Source organism: Pinus tabuliformis, chromosome 2_2 (genome assembly GCF_031772625.1).
Source record: "Pinus tabuliformis cultivar Carrire ecotype Pingquan chromosome 2_2, CPIR1, whole genome shotgun sequence".
Classification (NCBI taxonomy): domain Eukaryota; kingdom Viridiplantae; phylum Streptophyta; class Pinopsida; order Pinales; family Pinaceae; genus Pinus; species Pinus tabuliformis.
The window spans coordinates 1,212,367,952-1,212,391,329 of record NC_142300.1 but is presented as its reverse complement, the minus strand read 5'-3'; the positions used below and the strand labels follow the sequence as shown (position 1 = coordinate 1,212,391,329).

The 23,378-nt window shown below is 31.7% G+C and overlaps 2 pseudogenes; both read right to left on the bottom strand.

Annotated features, from left to right (window-relative positions):
- Positions 1-267: 267 nt before the first annotated feature.
- LOC149197848 (L-gulonolactone oxidase 2 pseudogene) lies at positions 268-2,683 on the bottom strand (annotated as a pseudogene).
- Positions 2,684-10,300: 7,617 nt separating this feature from the next.
- On the bottom strand, positions 10,301-12,312 carry LOC149197847 (putative L-gulonolactone oxidase 1; annotated as a pseudogene).
- Between the last annotated feature and the right edge of the window lie 11,066 nt (positions 12,313-23,378).

The window sequence follows — 23,378 nt, the reverse complement described above, 5'->3', positions numbered from 1 at the left end:
TCATTCAAATCATATTTCAATCTTGTTACCATATTCTTTAAATTTATTTTAATTTCATCATGGTTTTGATCTCAAGTTAAGTTATACGTGGGGAATTCCATACCACTTCACAGCCATATTGCCTGCAGCAATTCGACAACATACTCACAATCTCCTGTTGGCTAAAAATGCAATTCCATGGACATCCAACGTTACATAGAAAGAAAAAAACTCATATCCAAAACACACTTATATTAGAAACAGCGCCAACTCCTCACGTTTTGACGTCGACTATATTTCTTTCCCAGTACAACAATAAGTATCACATCACAAATGATACTCATCTTTATTTATTTCACCACCAACCTAAATACATATGTAATTTCACCACATTTGCAGTACTATCAATTCAATTGCCTGCACACCCGAGCGTTTTTCCAAATTCTTCCTGCCCTGCAGAAATACCCTTTCTCAGGAGCACAGTGTTTATCTTCTCTGCACTTGCACATCTTATCTAATGCGCATCCGTCTCTCAACTCCTCCACTCCTTGCCCTCCAATCCCGAACAGCCCATCTGTCCACTCATTAGAAAACACTCCTTCCGGATCATATCTATTCTTTACTTGCAAAAACTTCTCCAAATTCACTGCCCGCTTGGCTAACCCTCCGAACAAGTAACCGCCATTCTTACCCCAGTGCAGGCTCCCGCCATGCTTCTCGATCACCATCTGCTCAATCTCTTCGTACACATCTTCGTTCCATTTGGGCGTCTTGGCTTCTCTCGGACGATAATATATCAATCCCAGTATCACCGAATCCTCTGCTGGTCCCAAATATGCATCAGATTTCTTAATAGACCGAAAAATCACATTGATTTCACACATGCTTTGAGGATTTAGATCTCTGAGCTTCTTTATATCGATAATTGTTTCTGGGAGGCGTGAAATGGGCACTCTCAGTTCCACGTCGAAAAAGAAGGCAATCGGAACCCGGCGGTCCCACGAACAAACGGTCTGATTATTATCTAAAATCTTGTTGGGAGTGCAACCAGTGTGATTGTGATTGTTATAGGTGCCCTGGCATCCTCCGGAAGACTGCATGCGATGATTGAATCCGATGACCGGGTACCCTGTGAAGCCTTTAATTTCGTCGTTCCAAAACCCGCTGCCGTTAAACGTCAGTTGCTTAATTTCTTCTCCCATGGAAGAGCACAATCGGGCAGAATCTTCTGTAGATTGGATTAGGCCATCTGCGAGTATGCAATTCTTATAGTTAGAAAACTAATATAAATTAAATGTCAATATCACATTACCCAATATAACATGGTGATATAACATATAATTTAATTAAATTAATTAAAATGAGATAAATTAATTAAAAGCAAATTAATAATTATGGATAACTAAATTAAAATTAAAAAATTTATTAATTTTTTTTCTAATAATAATGGTTAATTACTAATAACTAAATTAAAATCTTAAAAAACCTATAATAAAATAAGATAAACATGTGTATCTACAAAATTACTCTTAAACAAACTCATAAGATGAAATAAACATGTTTATCCGCATCATTATTCTTAAATAAACACGTGAGAGGTAAATTAGTTAATTAAACAAACTCAACCAGATGTACAATTAGTTAATTTGAGCGAGGTTTAATTTCAAAGATTCTCCAACTAACTTGGATGGAAAGAATTTAAGATAGAGATCGCTTTCAAGAAAATTAAATAAAACTATAAAACAAACAAATGGGAAATCTGTAAATACTTACTCAGATGATCAGAATATTCAAGGCTGGCTACGCTAGATGGAAAATGCCCAAGTGCAATGTTAAGGCCGTCACCGGGAACTTCAACAGAAACTCCATCGAATGGTCTAAACAGCGCCTGTTGACGAGAGGGAAACCAGTATAAATCTGCGAAATCATGAGCCCTCAGGAAATGGGCCGCTTCGTTTTGAAGCTCCTTATCATCGCTTAGATTCGGCCTACTTAAAGAACGCTTGAACATGGGTTGCAGAGCGAAGGTGACTTGCGAGATTACTCCCAGCGTTCCCAGAGATAATCTCGCAGCGTTGAGCTCATCTTCATCTGTTTCGGTACTCAAGCTCAGGACTTTGCTGTACCCCTCTGATGGAGATGCAGGCACCACCAATCTCATACCCACCACATATTCATAAACACCGCTCCCTCTGCCCACCAGACCGCTGCCGTGGGCTCCCGTAGAAACAACGCCCGCCGCAGAGACTCCGTTCCAGTATATCATGGTGGGAAGAGCCAGGCCTTCCTTCGCTGCTTCCTCCATAACGTCTCTCATCATGGCGCCGCCTTGGACTGTAATAGTCATGGCACCCTTGTTCACCCCAATGACGGATGCATAGTTTTCGGTTGAGATAATCAATCCATGGTCTCCAACACACACTAGCTTTGAAAGGCTATGAGCCAGAGTGCTTACCACTTTGATCTTCTGCTTCTTTTTCACAGCCCGGGCAACAGCATGCGGAATATCGGCTTCTGTTTTGGGTGAGACAGCCTCTGCAGCTCTGCAAATGCTGCGATCCTCCCAAATGCCTTGATAATTAAAGATCTGGCAACCTCCTCCATTGCTTTTGCATTCGACTGAGGGAGGAGGCGGGCACAACGCCTGGAGGCATGATGGAAAAGCAAGGAGAAATAGAAGTAGGGCAAGTAATTTGTGGCCCATCGCTACACGGATTATTGGATTCATCTTCTTCTTCTCGTACTTGTGTTGAATATGAGTGTGAGTGCGAGTTTATATACAAAGCGCTGCCACAATGAAGACCAGGTTGCCGTGGCGAGATGCAGAGGATCAGATCGCTACATCCCAGAATTTTAATATATAAATTCCACGTGAAATAGAGATGCACGAGGATCAATAATATAAATTGGGAAGGTGGGTGTGAAAGATCTAGTTATTATACTTATATAAGTTTTGTTAAATAAGTTTTGTTAAATATGATACATCACAGCAATGTCAATGGCATCTACAATATATGTAATTTTCTAAACTTAATGAAAATTACTGATTTTTTCAGTGGAAAAAAAGTTTTGTTAAATATGATGAAGATAATAAATTGAGAAAGTGGGTATGAAAGATTTAGTTATTATATTTATATAAGTTTTGTTAAATATGATAAATATAATAAATTAGGAAGGTGGGTGTGAAAGATTTAGTTATTATACTTATATAAGTTTTGTTAAATATGATAAAAAATAATAAATTGGGAAGGTGGGTGTGAAAGATTCAGTTATTATACTTATATAAGTTTTGTTAAATATGATAAAGATAATAGATCGGGAAGGTGGGTGTGAAAGATTCAGTTATTATACTTATATAAGTTTTGTTAAATATGATAAAGATAATAGATCGGGAAGGTGGGTGTGAAAGATTCAGTTATTATACTTATATAAGTTTTGTTAAATATGATAAAGATAATAGATCGGGAAGGTGGGTGTGAAAGATTCAGTTATTATACTTATATAAGTTTTGTTAAATATGATAAAGATAATAGATCGGGAAGGTGGGTGTGAAAGATTTAGTTATTATACTTATATAAGTTTTGTTAAATATGATAAAGATAATAGTTTGGGAAGGTGCCAAAGATTTCATAGGATATTTTAATATAGTGATTTTTTTAAATATTTTTATTTTTATAAAGGTAATGGTTTTGGAAAGTGATAAAGTATTATGTGAATATGAAATGGTTATAAATGAATGAGTTACTTAACTTAGTTGAATTTCAAAAAATATATAACTTTTTAATTATATTTTTAAATCATCACTTTTTAATTATATTTTTAAAGACGATTTAAAATAATTATATTTTTTTAAAATTTAATAATTTATTATTTTTATGTAATATTTTTAAATTATATATAATTTATAGTTTGTTAAGTAATTTAATTGACAATCATTGTGTTATGAAGTATTATGTAAATCATGAGATTCAAAGTTCAAATCCCTAAAATTAAATTAACATAAAATATATATAAATGATTTTTATTTAAATTTGAAATAATTAAAAAATATTATTTATATTATTTTTCTTTTTTAATATATTAAATATCTAATCATAATTATAATACTATTTTTTTTGAAAAATCTCATTTTGTTCTATAAAACTAAAATGATATAATATTTTGAATTTTAAAATTGTAAATTATAAAATGATTAATTCATAAATGGGTAGTCTAACTTATATATAAAAAATAAATTCACTAGAATTCACCAAAATACAACAATACAATTTCTTCAAGTTTGGTTGCTTCTTCTTGATTGTGAATATCTGCACACTCAAAAACAACGTTAGATTCATAAACAAAACCATATTGATTCTTGTCATTGTGCTCATTCATGGATTCTTCAGTTTCAAGATTTTTCACCATGCCAGTTGCTGCTTTCAAACCTACATCAATATGTTTAAAAGATTTCTCAAGCCATCCTTCAATTAGCTTTATCGCTGCATCATGATCAAGCTCGACATCTTCAAATTTGTTTCTTCCTTTAACTGGTACTACAATTTCTTCTTCATATTCTTCCACGTGATCATCAGAAACAAACAACAATTTATCAATCATTTTCTTTTCAGAAATAACTTGCAATTCATTTTCATAAAATAAATATCCATTATCAAATTTAATTGCAAATTCTTCCATTGTGGCTGAATCATCCACCATCTTTTTCACAGCCATTTTTCACACTTCTCTCACTCACAAAACACCCACAAAGATTACCAACTTGATCCCTTCAGTCCGATCCTTAGTGAAGGCAGAGAGTTACACAACTCTGGCCTGTAACCTCTTTCACACAGACTCCAACCTTCACAATAGCAGTGCCTCTGCGGCTCTCAAGCTCTTAGTGCACAACGCCCTCTTTTACCAGCACTTCGCAGCTCCTCCTGGAAATCCCCAGCTCCTTTAGCAAGTGGCTCTCCTTGGCCCTCCAAGCTCCACACACGGTGCTTCAATCCGCACTCTGCAACAAACAGCTTTAAAAAAAATACTCCAGGTGGCACACAATCCACCATTGTTCAACAACAACGCTTTTACACTGCGCTCAATCCACAACAGCGCAATACACAACAAACAGCTTCAAGAAAAATTCACATAGATGAGATCTCACTCCTTGAGACCTTCACTCCACCGAATCTCCATAATCAACTTTCTCTCCACAGCCGAAACTCTGCAGGCAACAACTCTATTCCACGTCCTCAGGCTTGGGCCTACAACACGCCTCTTCCCAACAACTCTTCACCACTTCACAGGTTCTTACAGTCTGCTGCCAACTTCTATGCACAGATCATGCCCAAAAACTCATAACATCTACGCCAACAACCAGACGATGATCCACTCATAGATTACAGCAAGATTTGATCTCCACCAACAACGACCTTCACTTGTATCACATAGAGTTAGCAATTGAATATTTCATCAATGCAAGAGTGCCTCCACACAGGCTGGACATCAGCAGACAATGTCGCTCAACGCAAGCTCTTCAGTAGCTAACAATTGGCTCTCAGTGATGGCACTCTCCAACAACGCCAAACAGAACAGCGGGCACTCAATCTCTTTGGCAGCTAGATCTACGCTCACACACAGTCCACAACAGGGACAAATATCAGAGAGCATACAGATTTTACTTCACACAGCGCTTCAAACTCAACCACTTCAAACTGAACTTAGGCATAGAGACGTTTTTACTCGCTCTGAAATGGGGCAACAATGCTCACTCTAACAACAGGACGGGATTCTGCAAAATAACATATAGCAGGAACAACTTCACAGTTGTTTCAGCGAATCTAGCGAATTTCGCGTCTAGCCCTTATGTTACAGCAGGCGGCAATGGCAGCACTGAGCCTTCAACAACAGATACAGAATCAATATTTGATCACTTTCACACATTAACGCTTAGACAGGCAGCAAGCAGAGACTGCTCTACTTCAATGGCTCCAACGACCTTCAAACAACAACACACTCCTAAGTACTCGGCTCAGTGGCTCTCGCTCACGGCTCACACCCTTGGCTCCGATACCAACTTAGAAACACTACCGCACACAACTGAACACAGAACACACTGAAGACTCATGAAAATGAGCTTGACATTTCATTATTAAACATAATTATTTATACACATGGATAGCCGCAAATTCTATAGTACTCTGCCTAGTACCGCCGCTTGCTGCTGACTTCTCCAGCAGACGCAGACTTCTCTAGAAGACACTAGGTTCTGCATTAATATTGGTGGTTGGATTTATCAATGTTCTCCAACACATTATCCATTAGAGCAACCAAATAAGAAGTACAGATTACGAAATCTGCAATGATAATGCTCCATATTCGTTGAATGTCCAATGTCTGCAATCACATTTAAAAAAAATACCAATTCAAGAAAATGAGAGTAAGCGTTACATTAAACGATCATTATGCAACTGTCATTGAGTAGCATAGATGAACAAAATAGTGATGTTTGTATACGTGGGGCATGCAATCGTGTTTGTTGCATTAAATAACGATTCGTGTGTGGACCAATATAGATGAACCATATATACATATATATATAGAGCTTTGTATCGACGTGATTTACTAGTTCTGAGAGTTAACCGATATAGATAAAGAACGACGTTATATTTGTATGTACGGATCTTTCTACCTTGGTCTTTTATTGATTCTCATTGTTTAACCAATGAAAGTGAGCGATAAAGCAATATTGGTCTGAGCATATCTTTGTATTTATGTGCTTTATGCTCTCATGTTCAAATCTGTTTATAACTTCAATGTGCATATTTTTTTCCCCTTATCTGTAGTATAGCTGTGATTTTAAGATTACTGTACAAGATTATATTCGTAGAGAGAAATGATACAAGATTTTACTTCAAGAAACAAATATGGAACTTTTGAGATTCGAATTGAAGAGCTAGGACTGAAGTCTACAGTCTACTGCCTTGATCAAATCTAAAATAAATAAAAGTCTAGAGTCCACTACTGGGATCAAATCTAAAATAAATATAAAGTCTACAGTTTACTGCCTCGATCAAATCTAAATATAAATCAGATGAGGATCAAGTTAAGTTTTGTTTTTTGTTTGTTTTTTTTGTCATTTCAAAAAAATATTATCTTTCATTTAAAAAAAAGGGTGATTACAACAGTTTGTTTCAGATATACATCCTTCACAGAAAAACCTTGTCACTTGATTGATATTTTACATGCAAAATCATACTAATCTATTATATCCTATTATCCTCTATAATTCTACTTTATAAATTTATTAGCAAACTTCTATCTCTGATGTGACTTTTCCCCTTACAACATCAAAATAGTACCTTCATTTATTAATGCCGGCTGCTAGAAAGAATGAAAGTAAATCAAACGTGCAATGACCTTTTTTGATAACATATCTGCAACCCCCATTCTGCTCCCGGTACACATGCCTATATGTAATCTGTCAAGGTTTTGTTAGAAAACTTTATAGGGGCAAAGGAGAGGAGTTTCACTCATTGGGACAAGCAAATCTTCAGTTGCCGCAAGCAAATCGCAAATGTAAATACATTCATTGGGACAAGCAAAGCAAATCGAAAATGTAAATACATTCACATGATAAATTGGAGGTTGCGGCTCCAAGTAAAAACACAAAAATTTTACTTTATGTGGGTTTTGGACTATCTGTTTCTAAAACTTGTTTTCACACCCCCGCCACAATTGCTCCATGATTTTCTCTTCACTACCTCACAGACTTTCACCCCCTCTCTCTCAACCTTGCAAATTGACTTTTACATTCATATTTATCCAAACATAAATTTTTTACATTAATATTGCTCCATGATTTTCTCTTCACACACCACCACAAATTGCTCCATGATTTTCTCTTCACTACCTCGCATACTTTCACCCCTCTCTCTCTCTCAACTTTGCAATTGACTTTTACATTCATATTTATCCAAACATACATTTTTTACATTAATATTGCTCCATGATTTTCTCTTTACTACCTCAGACTTTCAGCCGTTCTCTCTCAACCTTGCAATTGACTTTCACATTCATATTTATCCAAACATACATTTTTTACATTAATACATGACAGAGAAAATCATTAAGACACAAGATGGGCGAATGTTCATATATCTATGTTATTGAATACATATTTCACTAGGCGAGTAAATATTTGACATGATTAACTAACAACCCTACACTAAATTCACATTCATTCTCAAATGCTTGATGTGTGTTGCATGGTCTGATGTGTTGCGGAATGGAGAACTACCCCTGATCAGATCTTCTGTCCTTCAGCCTGCAAACAGAGCCTGTAAACAGATTCCGCAACCTGCAAAATTCATCTAACAAGTATGGCTACTGTAAGTGTGTTGGGATTAATTTTCCAACAAGTTCTGTTCCAGATTCTATATAAGCCTCACTCATGTAGAAAGTTGATTAAATTGAATTGAGTGAATCCCTGTAACCATCCAATGACACTTTTTGAATTCCGGAATATCTTTATGGACTCAATACCCAACCATTTTTGCACAGAGTAGTGTCCCCCACAATGCTATGATTATGATTTAAACTGTATGTACCACTTCCTCTTTCTCACCAAAAGTGATAAAACTTACCAGTTTCCATTACAATATATGTCCCACATCCACATTTTGTTTGTAAGCAAGCCTCATAAAAAAACTCAGTGCATTTCACTCCAAATATCAATATACACTTGAGATTACCTCTGTAAACTTTTTTAATACTTCGTCCAATTTCCCCGTACTATGCAACAGTCTTAATAATAATTGTCCTCATATCTGATTAAAAAAACCGTTATATATGCAACTCCAGCAACCGAACAACTTGGTGTTTGACGAGATGACTCGTGAAAAAGAACCCTCTTCTTAATAATATTTGTCCCGATATATGGTAAAAGACGTTATATACGCAAGTCCGGCAAATTAACAACTTGGTGTTTGACGAAAGGAGTCGTGGAAAAGAATCCTCAAATCCATCTCAAGGTGCAACAGTGTTCGACGGCCTCTCAGCCTCGGGCCCAGGCCGTTGCTCGCCGCTCCATGGCTCATTTCAGGGAGCCTATTCCAGTAAAAGTTCATGGCTCATTTCATGGAGGCTAATCTAGAAGAAGTTCATGACTCATTTCATGGAGGCTAATCAAGAAAACGTGCATAGAACTATATCAGTGGTTCGTTACAGTCACATAGATTCATTCCAAATCATCAAAATTTGATGGGTGTCATAACTAAGGTTAATCCCTTTTCTCAGGGATTTTAAACGATAACATGCAATTCAAGGTTAAACAAAAATTCCCGCAAATTTCGTTAATTCTTTGTTTTATGATTAATGTACAAGCATGCAAATTTTGCTAATTATTTGTTTATTGATCAATGTACAGACATGCTAGTTTCTATATTGAACTACATACCAAATCACAATTTGGAATACATATCCACGTGAAGCCTGTATAAATAGCTGGAAAGTCTATTCTGGTTTTTTCTCTTTTTTCAAGTAATTCATCAAATTTATTTTCATATAAATTAAAAATATATGTTAATATAGATTTTAATTTATATAAATTAAAAATTAATTTGCAATTTTAAATATTATTATATTTTTTTAACATAATTTTATTTTTATAGTTTTTAACATAATTCTAAGAGATTAATTTTTCATATTAAACTATAAAACACCTCTTATATAATAAATATCAAATATAATTTATATTAATATAAATTTTCAATAATAAACTAATTAAATTACAATTTACAATTGATTATTATAATAATGTTTTCAATAATAAAGATATTAAATTACAATCGATTATTATAATAACGATGACAAAAAAATAATTAATTTTTATTGAAAAATTAAGTAAATAAAATTCTTCATTCAAATCATATTTCAATCTTGTTACAATATTCTTTAGATTTATTTTAATTTCATCATGGTTTTGATCTCAAGTTAAGTTATACGTGGGGAATTCCATACCACTTCACAGCCTACCGCGCCATCATAATTCCTGCAACAATTCGACAACATACTCACAATCTCCTGTTGGCTAAAAATGCAATTCCATGGACATCCAATGTTACATAGAAAGAAAAAAACTCATATCCAAAACACACTTATATTAGAAACAGCGCCAACTCCTCACGTTTTGACGTCGACTATACGTTTGACTTTCGACTTTATTTCTTTCCCAATACAACAATAAGTATCACATCACAAATGATACTCATCTTTATTTATTTCACCACCAACCTAAATACATATGTAAATTTAATTTCAACACATTTGCAGTACTATCAATTCAGTTGCCTGCACACCCGAGCGTTTTTCCAAATTCTTCCTGCCCTGCAGAAATACCCTTTCTCAGGAGCACAGTGTTTATCAATCCCAGTATCACCAAATCCTCTGCTGGTCCCAAATATGCATCAGATTTCTTAATAGACCGAAAAATCACATTGATTTCACACATGCTTTGAGGATTTAGATCTCTGAGCTTCTTTATATCGATAATTGTTTCTGGGAGGCGTGAAATGGGCACTCCCAGTTCCACGTCGAAAAAGAAGGCAATCGGAACCCGGCGGTCCCACGAACAAACGGTCTGATTATTATCGAAAATTTTGTTGGGAGTGCAACCATTCTGATTCTCGTTATGTTGATGGTTGTTATAGGTGCCCTGGCATCCTCCGGAAGACTGCATGCGATGATTGAATCCGATGACCGGGTACCCTGTGAAGCCTTTAATTTCGTCGTTCCAAAACCCGCTGCCGTTAAACGCCAGTTGCTTAATTTCTTCTCCCATGGAAGAGCACAATCGGGCAGAATCTTCTGTAGATTGGATTAGGCCATCTGCGAGTATGCAATTCTTATAGTTAGAAAACTAATATAAATTAAATGTCAATATCACATTACCCAATATAACATGGTGATATAACATACAATTTAATTAAATTAATTAAAATGAGATAAATTAATTAAAAGCAAATTAATAATTATGGATAACTAAATTAAAATTATAAAAATCTATTAATTTTTTTACTAATAACTAAATTAAAATCTTAAAAAACCTATAATAAAATAAAATAAACATGTGTATCTACAAAATTACTCTTAAACAAACTCATAAGATGAAATAAACATGTTTATCCGCATCATTATTCTTAAATAAACACGTGAGAGGTAAATTAGTTAATTAATTATTCTTAAACAAACTCAACCAGATGTAGAATTAGTTAATTTGAGCGAGGTTTAATTTCAAAGATTCTCCAACTAACTTGGATGGAAAGAATTTAAGATAGAGATCGCTTTCAAGAAAATTAAATAAAACTATAAAACAAACAAATGGGAAATCTGTAAATACTTACTCAGATGATCAGAATATTCAAGGCTGGCTACGCTAGATGGAAAATGCCCAAGTGCAATGTTAAGGCCGTCACCGGGAACTTCAACAGAAACTCGATCGAATGGTCTAAACAGCGCCTGTTGACGAGAGGGAAACCAGTATAAATCTGCGAAATCATGAGCCCTCAGGAAATGGGCCGCTTCGTTTTGAAGCTCCTTATCATCGCTTAGATTCGGCCTACTTAACGCTTGAACATGGGTTGCAGAGCGAAGGTGACTTGCGAGATTACTCCCAGCGTTCCCAGAGATAATCTCGCAGCGTTGAGCTCATCTTCATCTGTTTCGGTACTCAAGCTCAGGACTTTGCTGTACCCCTCTGATGGAGATGCAGGCACCACCAATCTCATACCCACCACATATTCATAAACACCGCTCCCTCTGCCCACCAGACCGCTGCCGTGGGCTCCCGTAGAAACAACGCCCGCCGCAGAGACTCCGTTCCAGTAAATCATGGCGGGAAGAGCCAGGCCTTCCTTCGCTGCTTCCTCCATAACGTCTCTCATCATGGCGCCGCCTTGGACTGTAATAGTCATGGCACCCTTGTTCACCCCAATGACGGATGCATAGCTTTCGGTTGAGATAATCAATCCATGGTCTCCAACACACACTAGCTTTGAGAGGCTATGAGCCAGAGTGCTTACCACTTTGATCTTCTGCTTCTTTTTCACAGCCCGGGCAACAGCATGCAGAATCTCGGCTTCTGTTTTGGGTGAGACAGCCTCTGCAGCTCTGCAAATGCTGCGATCCTCCCAAATGCCTTGATAATTAAAGATCTGGCATCCTCCTCCATTGCTTTTGCATTCGACTGAGGGAGGAGGCGGGCACAACGCCTGGAGGCATGATGGAAAAGCAAGGAGAAATAGAAGTAGGGCAAGTAATTTGTGGCCCATCGCTACACGGATTATTGGATTCATCTTCTTCTTCTCGTACTTGTGTTGAATATGAGTGTGAGTGCGAGTTTATATACAAAGCGCTGCCACAATGAAGACCAGGTTGCCGTGGCGAGATGCAGAGGATCAGATTGCTACATCCCAGAATTTTAATATATAAATTCCACGTGAAATAGAGATGCAGAGGATCAATAATGTAAAATAATATAAATTGGGAAGGTGGGTGTGAAAGATTTGGTTATTATACTTATATAAGTTTTGTTAAATATTATACATCACAGCAATGTCAATGGCATCTACTATATATGTAATTTTTTAAACTTAATGTAATTTTTTAAACTTAATGAAAATTACTGATTTTTCCAGTGAAATTTTTTTTTTGTTAAATATGATGAAGATAATAAATTGGGAAGGTGGGTGTGAAAGATTTAGCTATTATACTTATGTAAGTTTTGTTAAATATGATAAAGATGATAAATTGGGAAGGTGGGTGTGAAAGATTTAGCTATTATACTTATGTAAGTTTTGTTAAATATGATAAAGATGATAAATTGGGAAGGTGGGTGTGAAAGATTTAGCTATTATACTTATGTAAGTTTTGTTAAATATGATAAAGATGATAAATTGGGAAGGTGGGTGTGAAAGATTTAGCTATTATACTTATGTAAGTTTTGTTAAATATGATAAAGATGATAAATTGGGAAGGTGGGTGTGAAAGATTTAGCTATTATACTTATGTAAGTTTTGTTAAATATGATAAAGATGATAAATTGGGAAGGTGGGTGTGAAAGATTTAGCTATTATACTTATGTAAGTTTTGTTAAATATGATAAAGATGATAAATTGGGAAGGTGGGTGTGAAAGATTTAGCTATTATACTTATGTAAGTTTTGTTAAATATGATAAAGATGATAAATTGGGAAGGTGGGTGTGAAAGATTTAGCTATTATACTTATGTAAGTTTTGTTAAATATGATAAAGATGATAAATTGGGAAGGTGGGTGTGAAAGATTTAGCTATTATACTTATGTAAGTTTTGTTAAATATGATAAAGATGATAAATTGGGAAGGTGGGTGTGAAAGATTTAGCTATTATACTTATGTAAGTTTTGTTAAATATGATAAAGATAATAAATTTGGAAGGTGCCAAAGATTTCATAGGATATTTTAATATAGTGATTTTTTAAATATTTTTATTTTTATAAAGGTAATGGTTTTGGAAAGTGATAAAATATTATGTGAATATGAAATGGTTATAAATGAATGAGTTACTTAACTTAGTTGAATTTCAAAAAATATATCTAATATGAAATAACTTTTTTAATTATATTTTTAAATCATCACTTTTTAATTATATTTTTAAAGACGATTTAAAATAATTATATTTTTTAAATATTTAATAATTAATTAATAATTAATTATTTTTATGTAATATTTTTAAATTATATATAATTTATAGTTTGTTAAGTAATTTAATTGACAATCATTGTGTTATGAAATATTATGTAAATCATGAGATTCAAAGTTCAAATCCCTAAAATTAAATTAACATAAAATATATATAAATGATTTTTATTTAAATTTGAAATAATTAAAAAAATATTATTTATATTATTTTTCCTTTTTTAATATATTAAATATCTAATCATAATTATAATACTATTTTTTTAAAAAATCTCATTTTAAAACTAAAATGATATAATATTTTGAATTTTAAATTTGTAAATTATAAAATGATTAATTCATAAATGGGGTAGTCTAACTTATATATATATATATATAAAATTCACTAGAATTCACCAAAATACAGCAATACAATTTCAAGATTTTTTGCTATTTAAAATATATTTTTGAATACATAAATGGATTCAACACCCTTTAAAAAAAATTGTCATTTAAAATATATTTTTGAATGAGCAAATAGATTTAGCACCCTTGAAAACCCTTGGTGCACTAAAATTATACTGATTAAATAATTCAAACTCAAATTTTTAAAAATCTTTATTAGATTTTGATTAAAATTCACCAGAAAAAAATTGTTATGAAAAATGTCATTTTGTCTATAAATTAGACTAGGTCTTTATAAAATATTCATCTATTGTTATATTTAGAAATGTAATTACCTTATATTTCATTTCCTTAATCTAATTCCATATTGTCAATTGTTTAATGAGTTACTTCAATTGGAAGTTGTTAGTAATAGTAAATATTATATTTCATTTTCTTAATCTAATTCTATATTAAAAATAAGTTTAATGAGTTACTATCAATTGGAAATTGTTAGTAATAGTAAATATTTGACTAGATTAATATTAACATGATCAAATATATAGTTTAAAATTTCAAACGAATTAATTTATCAAAATGATAATTTACAATTTAATAAAAATCAAACTATAGAGTTCAGGCTTTTGTGATCCATATCAAGTTTATAAGAGATTTTTCGGCGAAAATCACATGAAATATCATTTGTCTACGTGAACCAACTAGTGTGGTTCATCGTCAGGACAAGTTAGCTTAGCATGTTAAATAGTCTGAGCAGAGCCTCCAACGGCTAGCCGTTGGAGGCTCTGCTCAAACTATTTAACATGTTAAGCTAGATCTGTTTCTTCAACTGTGTTCAAAACACCTGACAAATGGTATTCCATGTGATTTTCGCCGAAAAATCTCTCACAAATCCTCAAACTAATTATTGGTGAAAAATTACAACCTTCATAATTAGAAAATAGAATAGGTTTAAATGGTACAAACAATAAATATTTGGATTGCTACTAGCATGTTTAAAGGGAGAGACAATTACATGAATCATAATATTTTTTTTATAAAATGTATTTTGATTTGACTAGAGTAATGATGATAAATAATTATATAAATCACTTTTAAATTTATTTATATAAAAGTTAATATTTTTTTTTTAAAATTTACAATTTTTAAAGTTATAATATTATATTTAAAAAGAAAAAATGAAGTTAAAAATATGTTGAATAATTAGAATTAAATAATCTATAAAATTTTGGATCAATGGTGAAGGGGTTATTGCTTTAGAAAACACAGTGTGAAAAAATTGTGAGTGTATTTAAAAACATTAAACAAAAGTTGTATTTTCAAAACAATTGTTGGTAAAGGGGTTATTGCTTTAGAAAAAACGAAGTGTGAAAAAATTGTGAGTGTATTTAAAAACATTAAACAAAAGTTGTATTTTCAAAACAATTGTAGTAAAATAATGAGTTTTTGAAATCAACTTACATAAAATTTTAATAAAAAAACATTAACTTAAAGGATAATAATTAATGTTGTATGGTATAAAATGACCAACAATATATATGTAATTATTAGGTCATTAATAAATAGGGTAATATATGCCACTTATTTTTTAGTTTTTTAAGTGTTTTTGATGAAAATTTTGAAATGAAATCTTGATTTATCTTATTTAAACTAATTTTTTTTATTATATAAATAATTTTTTTATTATATATAAACACCTTGAAAAAACCCTAAACCACTTTAATAAAACAAAAATTACCCATTAAAATTATAAAATCAAAATTATAAAATCTGTCCGGCCCACTAATAACCCAATAACTACATATATTGTTACCTACATAGCCATCAGAAAATTGGCAGCCAAATATACTCATTCTAACGGTATTGGAGAAACAAAATGCCTCGTGAGTCATGACTCATGACCGACGTTTTGCAAATGTACTTTTTGGGTGTGTGTACTTACATATTTGACGTCTGACTATCGGATTTCAGGGCGACTCGATGACTTATTATGGTGGGTCCGACTCAACGATAAAATCTTTTTTATCTTCATCACATTCATTTTAATTAAAAAAAATAAATTATTTTAAATGATTTTACTAATCAATCCATTATCTAATTTATTTTCAAAGTCTCTGCACGTGACTTAATTTCCTTTTGCTTTGCTTTCAAACCAAGCTTTACTACCCTCCAAACTCAAAATCTACAGTTTAGTAGGATAGTAAATTGATTGTATAGTGATGTGTAAGTTTATTATAAGTTTATTTGGACGAAGTTTGTTTAAATCTCATTGAATACTCTGACCTGTTGTAGTGGATGCTCGAGAAACAAATTGAGTACTCTGACCTGCTGTAGTGGATGCTCGAGAAACAAATTCCCCACCCCACAGTGTTATAATAGCAGCTACTAAAAAAATGGTACACAACTTATGTAGTCACCAACCAATAGAGTGGCACCTGCAAAACCATTCAAACAGTGTGAACTTATGTGAACTATATCTTGAATTCCAAGTGATTTCTAAGCTTTAATGAATATTCTGTAGGACTAAATTAATGGTAATTGAATAAAACTTTCAATTGATCTATAAGGATTTTATGAGAAAGTTAGGATTTTATGAGAAAGTTATATTGCATTAAGTTGATTATTTATCTTTATTTTGTGAGTTATAGTATTAAGTGAAGTTATGTTAGTTATTATTATAATAATTTAATAAAATTAAGGTAACTAAATTTACCTTAATTGAGAAGAATAAATTTTAAAATCTAACTAAGTTACAATGTTTTGCTAATCATGCTTCGAATTTCATAGGGATAAGTGAGATAATGAAAATTGAGCTTGGTTGCTTAAATTTATTGTCTAATTCCTATTAATATATATATATGTTATACAAATTTACAAATATTTATAATTAGAAAACACACTTTTAAATATAGCTAAACAATAATAGTGCTTTATAAATTTGATCACTTGCGAAGTAAAATAACAAAAAATATAAGCATATTTTAAAGTATACACCAATAGTCTAAATATATTATGCATGCTTTAAATATTATGATATATGACAACCAAGATTAAAAACAATATTCTAAAAATTGTAAAGAAAGATGTGCTAAATATGATCAAATATGAATGTACAACCAATTGTTGTTTCAATTTTTTTTTGAAAATTTGAACCAGAAAATGACTTTAGAAGCCAAAAATATTAAATATATATACAAATGCAACTAAGAGCCATAAAAGAAACAAGGTGTTTGGTTTGAACCCTTTTGATAATATCATCTCAATCAAATCTCTTTAAAAAGTGCACAAATTAACAATGAAATTAATTGTACCATCCCATCGAAAAATGCAAAATCAGATTTTTTTTTTTAATTAACATTTCATTTTAAAAGTAATTATTTAAGTTTATTGATAAAGTCAATTTTTTTTTTGGAGATGTATAAAATTTTATGTGAGTGTAGAAGATTTTAAAAGCCAATTTTTTTTAATTATTTAATATTTATATAGGAAAAAATACATCTGAATTTTTTTATTTATTAATTCAACCAAGAATTATTATCTTTTATAATATTGTATTAAATTATATGTAACTTTTATTATAATTTAAAAATATTTCATTTTATTTTATTTGTTTTATAATAAATATTTCTGTTTGGAGTAGCTCAATTGGTAATGGTCATGAAAATGAAGTCTCACTCAAACCAAAGTCTTGGGTTTAAATCTTGTGCTATCCACTCGATCAGGGTGAGAAGTTGGATATGATGAAGATGTAGTTATACCAAGATTACAAAAAAGAAAAAAGAAAAGAAAAGATCATAATGAGAAGTTGGACATGATGAAGATGTAGTTCTACCAAGATTATAAAAAAAAAAAAAAAAATTACCAAATATAATGATACTTTCTATTAAAAACCTTATTTAAAAAAAAATTAAAATAACACATTATTTTAAAAATATAAAGGAAAATCATGTTATAATATCAAATTTTATCATTCAATTCAATTTGATATTAATACAATGTATGAATTAAAACAAAATTAAAACAATATATTATTTTAAAATTATATTAAAAAATATTTATAAAATTTGAATACATTATTTTTTTGAGATATTATAATTTTAAATTTTATTTTTATAATTCAATTTGATATATTTTTTTTGGTAACCCACAACTTAACAACTAGTCTAATATGTAATTGCTATAAATTTTTGGGGCTACTATATGTTTTCCTCCCCATTGCAGCAATCACAACATAGATTTGAATTTAGGATAACTCAATTTGATATCATACCATGTATCAATTTTAAGAAATTCTCTCAATTATTTAGTACTAATATTATTAAATATTTGATTAAATTAATGTTATTAAATATACAATTTAAATCTTTAAAATGTATTAATTTAAATAATTATTCTCAAGGAAGAGGTCAAAAAAGTAATTGTAAATATTTAATTAGTGCACTTAAACAAACTGAATAATATTATAAGTTATATATTTATTTATTTTGATTAAGCTATACATTATTATAAGTTATACATTTATTTATTTTTATTAAGCTATACACGAAGTGGTAATGATGAAAATCATGTATTTCTCACATGTCAGGTAATTAGGGTAGGTGGTTACCTATCCCTAACTACTTCCTTAAAGACTTATTCTGAAGGAAGAAGTCAAGAGAGTAATTTTAAATATTTAATTACGCATTTAAACAAATTGAATAATATGCTAAGATACATTTATTTATTTTGATTAAAATATACACGAAGTGAATGCCCTAATGATGACAATCATGTACTTCTCACATGTCAGGTACTTAGGGTACGTGATTACCTATCCTAACTACTTCCTTGGAGAGTTATTCTCAAGGAAGAGGTCAAGAGAGTAATTGTAAATATTTAGCTGCATTTTTTAAACAAACTGAATAATATCATAAGTTATACATTTATTTATTTTGATTAAGCTATACACGAAGTGAATGTCTTAATGATGACAATCATGTACTTCTCACATGTCATGTAGTTAGGGTAGGCGGTTACCTATCCCTAACTACTTCCTTGAAGATTTATTCTCAAGGAAGAGGTCAAAAGAGTAATTGTAAATATTTAATTACTGAAGTTAAACAAACTGAATAATATTATAAGTTATACATTTGTTTATTTTGATTAAGCTATGTGAATGCCCTAATGATGACAATCATGTATTTCTCACATGTCAAGTTATACATTTATTTATTTTGATTAACCTATGTGAATGTCCTAATATCCCTAACTACTTTCTTGAAGATTTATTATCAAGGAAGAGGTCAAGAGAGTAATTGTAAATATTTAATTACTACATTTAAACGAACTGAATAATATTATAAGTTATATATTTATTTATTTTGATGTATTTCTCACATGTCAAGTAGTTAGGATAGGTTGTTACCTATCCCTAACTACTTCCTTGAAGATTTATTCTCAAGGAAGAGGTCAAGAGAGTAATTGTAAATATTTAATTACTGTAGTTAAACAAACTGAATAATATTATAAGTTATAAATTTATTTATTTTGATTAAGCTATACATGAAGTGAATGTCGTAATGATGACAATCATGCATTTCTCACATGTCACGGAGTTAGGGTAGGCCCTTACGTATCCCTAACTACTTCCTGTAGTTAAACAAACTGAATAATATTATAAGTTATAAATTTATTTATTTTGATTAAGCTATACATGAAGTGAATGTTGTAATGATGACAATCATGTATTTCGCACATGTCAAGTAGTTAGGGTAGGCGGTTACCTATCTTTAACTACTTCCTTAAAGATTTATTATCAAGGAAGAGGTCAAGAGAGTAATTATAAATATTAAATTATTGTAGTTAAACAAACTGAATAATATTATAAGTTATACATTTATTTATTTTGATTAAGCTGTACACGAAGTCAATTTCCTAATGATGACAATCATGTATTTCTCACATGTCAGTTAGTTAGGGTAGGCGGTTACCTATCCCTAACTACTTCCTTGAAGATTTATTATCAAGGAAGATATCAAGAGAGTAATTGCAAATATTTCTCACATGTTAGGTAGTTAGGGTAGGTGGTTACCTATCCCTAACTACTTCCTTGAAGACTTATTCTCAACCAAGAGGTCAAGAGAGTAGTTGTAAATATTTAATTACTGCAGTTAAACAAACTCAATAATATTATAAGTTATACATTTATTTAGTTTGATTATGCTATACATGAAGTGAATGTGTAATGATGACAATCATGTATTTCTCACATTTCAGGTAGTTAGGGTAGGCGGTTATCTATCCCTAACTACTTCGTTGAAGATTTATTCTCAAGAGATCAAGAGAGTAATTGTAAATATTTAATTACTGCAGTTAAACAAACTGAATAATATTATAAGTTATACATTTATTTATTTTTATTAAGCTATACATGAAGTGAATGTCGTAATGATGACAATCATGTATTTCTCACATGTCAGGTAGTTAGGGTAGGTGGTTACCTATCCCTAACTACTTCCTTAAAGATTTATTCTCAAAGAAGAGGTCAAGAGAGTAATTGTAAATATTTAATTACTGTAGTTAGACAAACTGGATAATATTATAAGTTATACATTTATTTATTTTGATTAAGCTATACACGAAGTGAATGTTGTAATGATGACAATCATGTATTTCTCACATGTCAGGTAGTTAGGGTAGGCGGTTACCTATCCCTAAATACTTCCTTGAAGATTTATTCTCAAGGAAGAATTCAAGAGGGTATGCGTACCTGAGATCAAGAAAATAAAGGATGAACTGAGAACGAGAATATCATGTTGATATATTAGACAGGTTCATGAAGCTAAGTCTGGTTAGGACCAGATAGCTGTGGCATGTTAAGACTGATAGTCTTAAAGAAAATATCTTGCATGTGAGGAACAAATCGAGGGGAGACTCAGGATGTAGTAGCTAGTCTCATGGTTGGGAGAAAAATTGGCAAATTATAGTCAAATTGGGACTAAGCAACCGACAGTAATTGTTACAAAATTCATATAAGAATCACTTCTTCCTGAAAGTTAAACGTTCTATTGAATAAAAGACATGTATTCTGCTTGAAGAAGTTAAATGTACTAGTGTATGCGAGACATATATTATGATCGAAGATATTAAATGTGTTAGCTTGGTAAAGGCCTAACTTCTTTCATTATAAGTACATGAGCATTATGCTAATAGCTTAACTGAGGAAATTTCATAAACAAATAACAACCATAAATAGAAAAATAGTCAACATTTAGGAAGGTCTATTGCTAAAACTGCATAGTCGGTATAATATTTTAAAGAAGTAATAAACACGTAAGTAAGATTGAATTAGTTCCTAGAAGAAACTGAAATAAAGACCTTTGTGTAAAAATGGGTTACTGTTCTAGAAATTCAAAAGAATAATATACGAAACAACTGCTTACAGACAAACCCAAGTCCAAGAAAACAAACCTTCTCATTCGTAGTTCTATAACACATATAATGCTACGATTTGAAGAATCAGATAACTAAAAAGACCCAAATGACACACATCAGGGTAAAATCACTAAAAGAAATCCAAGGCTACATAATTATTCAAAACTAGAATCATACAAGGTAATATTTGCCTTTTAAAAGAAAAATAGAACTGGAAATTGATAGTAGGAAGAAGCGTAAAGATTTCTTTCAACACAAAATGATAACTATTCAATAATCATTAAACGTGAACCAGAGAAGAAAACTGTAATGTCCCTTAATAATAAATAATAAATAATATAATATAATATTAAATAAATAATAAACAATAAATAAAAAAATAGAAATAGTAAATAAATAATAAATAATAATAAAATAATTTAATTACATGCTATAAATAAATATAAATAAGAATAAACAGAAAAATAGTAAAAATCAGTAAAGCTATCAAAAAATAAAAACAAAAGAAATAAAAAAAGAATGCAATAAAAATCAGTAAAGCTATCAAAAAGTAAAAGCAAAAGAATAAAACAAGAAAGCAGTAAAGTTGCATGTTGACACATGGAGTGTGTGCATGTGGTTCCCCTTCCAACGTTTGCTCTATTTAATAGATGGGGAGGAAGATGAGAGGCATTCCATGATTACCTCATCCATTCTCTTGGGAGAATAGTGTTGTGAGACAAAAGATCCCCTAGCAGTAGTATGTTGATTGAGGGCTCGGGGGTGGCCAGTTGTAGCAAGATTTTGTGCAAATGAGCCTACGATTGGGTGGAGAGTCGTCCCCAAGACATTGTTGCAGTTAGTAGAATTCAACTAGCGTTCAACTAGCGTTCCACAGGTAAGTTGTCTCTCCTCGCATTTTTTTTAATTTAATGTTAACTAGTTGATAAATTGCGTGTTGATTATAAATCGCTTGATTATTCTAATTAATTACGTGTTGTTATTTCGGGGCTGTTACACAAACCCCCAAACAAATGTGCGTCGCCTAGATATAAAGCAAACATCTGAGTAACATGCTATGGGAATATCCTATTACGGAACTTATATAAACCAGAGAGTCAAAACGGAGTGATTACAACCTTCAATGGCGTAAACCCAAAACAAGAAAATTACCATGTAATTACGAGCTAATTTCAAACTCAACATTTCAAAAAATGGGACGACAACTTTGTGTTTAGGTTATAATTTATAGCCTCATAGTTCTGATTACAAAATAAATCGAAATAAATAGTATCAGCCATTAATACATTATAGGCTTCGAATGTAAATCATATTGAAGACAATTTAAGAAAATAGCAAGATAAAATCTCCCTCCCTCCATATCTCACAATCCCAAGTCTTCCATAGTGCAAGCTTTCCACATTACTTGATGGCTAGATGGAGATACAAGTCTACAACTTCCTATAATGGGGCAGGGAATCATTCTCTTGCGAGGCATTCCAGTCGAGAGGGAGGATGAAACCCTCTAGCATAACCTAAGCAATAAGAACGCATTCATTAAAATAGAATGACAAATTAATACACAATTTAACATTATACTGAGAAAGAAGAAAGGAAGAAACACAAATTACCTGAGATGGATCGATGGGTTTAGTTGACTCCTTCGGGGTAGTAAGTGCCATTTTGACCCCAACAGACCTAATAGCTGGGAAAACTGTAATGACGAAACTATGGAAGTAACAGAGAGAATGTTAGCATTAGCAGAGAAAGGAAAAGTAACCAACTGCATGAAATCCTAAATCTGAAGACCGGAGATGGAAACTTCTGACATGTCAAGAAAAATGACAAAGATGTTCTGCGAAGAATTACCATAAGGGTTAAGGCCGCAATCTCCACCATTCGATGATGGCACCT